The sequence below is a fragment of the Chinchilla lanigera genome, unplaced genomic scaffold, assembly GCF_000276665.1.
Source record: "Chinchilla lanigera isolate Chin_1 unplaced genomic scaffold, ChiLan1.0 scaffold00187, whole genome shotgun sequence".
NCBI lineage: Eukaryota > Metazoa > Chordata > Mammalia > Rodentia > Chinchillidae > Chinchilla > Chinchilla lanigera.
This window is the reverse complement of record NW_004955588.1, coordinates 637921-640190: the sequence shown is the minus strand read 5'-3', so window position 1 is coordinate 640190 and position 2270 is coordinate 637921. Positions and strand designations below refer to the sequence as shown.

The window sequence follows — 2270 nt, the reverse complement described above, 5'->3', positions numbered from 1 at the left end:
GAGCCGGAGTCCTGCGGGCGGGCGCTGACCCGCGCCCGGGGATGCAGGCTCCGCTCGGCCCGGCCCAGCTCCCCGCCCCCATCCCCGGGCGCGGGCACCATTTTAGGTCGCGACATCCCGCAGCCTCCAGTCCCCGGGCCGCGCTACGGCTGCCTCTCGGGCCGGGGCACCAGGACGTGGGGCCCCCGACCCGTCCTCCACGTTTACCCGGCTAAGGGCTGTGCTTTCAACAGGCAGGGAGTTTCGCCGTCCGGCTCAGGACGGAGGCGGTGTCCGGCCTTCCTAGAAGCCGCCCCAGGGGGCGGCACGGAGAAGCGGGTAGTTGCCCAAGTGGGGGAGGGGCGGGGGTTTACCCGCCCCCCCCGGGGGGGCGGAGCCGAGGGCGGGTATTTATCCCGGGCGCGCTTACTTGTTCCGTTCGTACTGCGAGCCGAGACGCAGCGGTCTCTACACTGCTCCAGCAGCCGCCGCCGCCCTCCCCGGGGCCGCCGCTACTTCCTGCTTCTCTCCGGTTCGGCCTCCCTCCTCCCTGAGCTCCCTCCGCGCTCCTGGCCCGAGCTGCCCGCTTTCATACTCGCCATTGGCCAGTTGCCCCGTCGTTCAGGCCTGCGCCCCGCCCCGCCCCGGGCTGGGTTGGTCTTAAGTACTGCCGCTCGGAGCTAACCCCGCACAGTCTGCTCATCCTCACTGGGCTACGGATCTAGGCCCCCTGAAAAACCTTCTCCTCATTGGCTGCTCCGAAGTCCACGTGCCCAATATGCGCGTCTCAAGAGCGATTGGTCCTCACTACTGTCGCTCTTAGAAAGAAGCCACCCTAATTCCCCCTTTTCCGACCGCAGGGGTAACTCTCCCAGGTGAGACTCCGCCCCCTCACTCCCTATTGGCTGTTCGAGGCTGCAAACTGCAGTTCTCTTGTGCACATTTAAAGAATTCTTGAGTTCCGCTGTGGTGGCCACTTCGAGAACCTTGTCGACTTCGAGGAGGCCCTGGATCTTTGGATCTGTTTGCGCCGTTTTCTCGGGGGCCAAACTCCAGTGTCAGTGATGCCGCGCGGAAGTCGCAGAATGGGCCGCCGCTCCAAGCATGACGTCACCGGCTGCCCACTGCCTCGCGCTCTGCCCACTGCCTCCAGCGTTGTGTAACCGGACGCGTGGAGCCCGCGCACCGCCAGTCCCGGGCGCCGGCGTCACCTGCAGCTCCGCCCTCCGCGGGGAGGTTCGGATGGGTACGGGATTTGAACGTGGAAGGAACCAGGACCTGGGGGCCGGGCCGGGTTTGCGGACCGGAAGTGGGGAGGGGTGAGGCCGGGAGTGCCGGCGTGGCCGGGCCGCTCCTCAGGGCCCGAGGGCCGCTCCGGATAGGGTTTGGGCGCGGGGGAGGAGCCCCGCTCGGGCGGCGGCGGGAGCCGGGTTGAGCGTTCCCGCGCTTTGTTGCCCCGCCCCCCGGAGGCGGGAGAGGGGAGGAGCCGCCTCCCGAGCCGGGGGCTGCGGACGTTCTGGTCCTCGCTAGGGCGCCCGAGGACCCCGGACCAGGACACGGCGCTCCCCGAGTCTCCGCGGTCCAACGACTCCGTCGAGGTGTTAACAACTTCTGGATAGGAGTCTTGAGATCGCACAGAGGGTGACATCGGGCAAGTCGCGTGACCTCTCTGTTTTCTCATGGGTAAAAGGTTTATAATACCGACAGGGCAAGATTGTTTCTGTAAGGAGAGTTTAAAATGTACACGCGTATTATAAAGTGGTGGCATTCGAGTTCGAGGCCAGCTTGGGCTACACAGTGAGTTCAAGACGAGCCTGCACTGCATAGTGAGCCCCTGTCTCAAAAAGACAATCAGTGAATCAATCAATAAAGGGGTTGCAGATGGGACCGTGACGCCCACCTTCCCCGCCCGTCCCGGGCTGCATGCCGTTGCTCCAACTCACCAGGTTCGTCTCAGCACTGATGGTGAGCCTGCAATATAGTCACTCCAGAGGCTGAGGCACAAGAGTCACACCTTCAAAGGCTGTGTGCAACCAAACCCAGGCTCAAAATTTTAAAAGGGGTGGGGACATAGTTCGACTGTCGCTATATTCTATTCCCAATACCATAAATAAATAAATTCTAAAGGTCCAGAAAGCTAAACACTATTTTATACAGTCTTTTGCCAAGAGAATTCTAGATAAAAATTTGTTCTTCAACTAGGTACCCTTCTCATTCCATGAATATTTTAGCCACTGTGGTGTACGCATGTAATTCTAGCTAATCAGGAGGCTGAGTAAGGAGGATCAAGA

At 61.7% G+C, this 2270-nt stretch overlaps 1 protein-coding gene across 4 annotated transcripts in view; it reads right to left on the bottom strand.

The window, feature by feature from the left end:
- Window positions 1-514, bottom strand: part of Znf687 (zinc finger protein 687) — an 8302-nt gene extending 7788 nt beyond the window's left edge. For 3 of the 4 annotated variants that reach the window (XM_005414509.2, XM_005414512.2, XM_005414511.2), the window contains exon 1: window positions 410-514. The gene's annotated coding sequence lies outside the window, so the exon portion shown is untranslated. Of the gene's footprint in view, window positions 1-207; window positions 322-409 lie in introns of those variants that run through there. The other variant, XM_005414510.2, reaches the window with a different exon arrangement.
- Window positions 515-2270: the final 1756 nt, after the last annotated feature.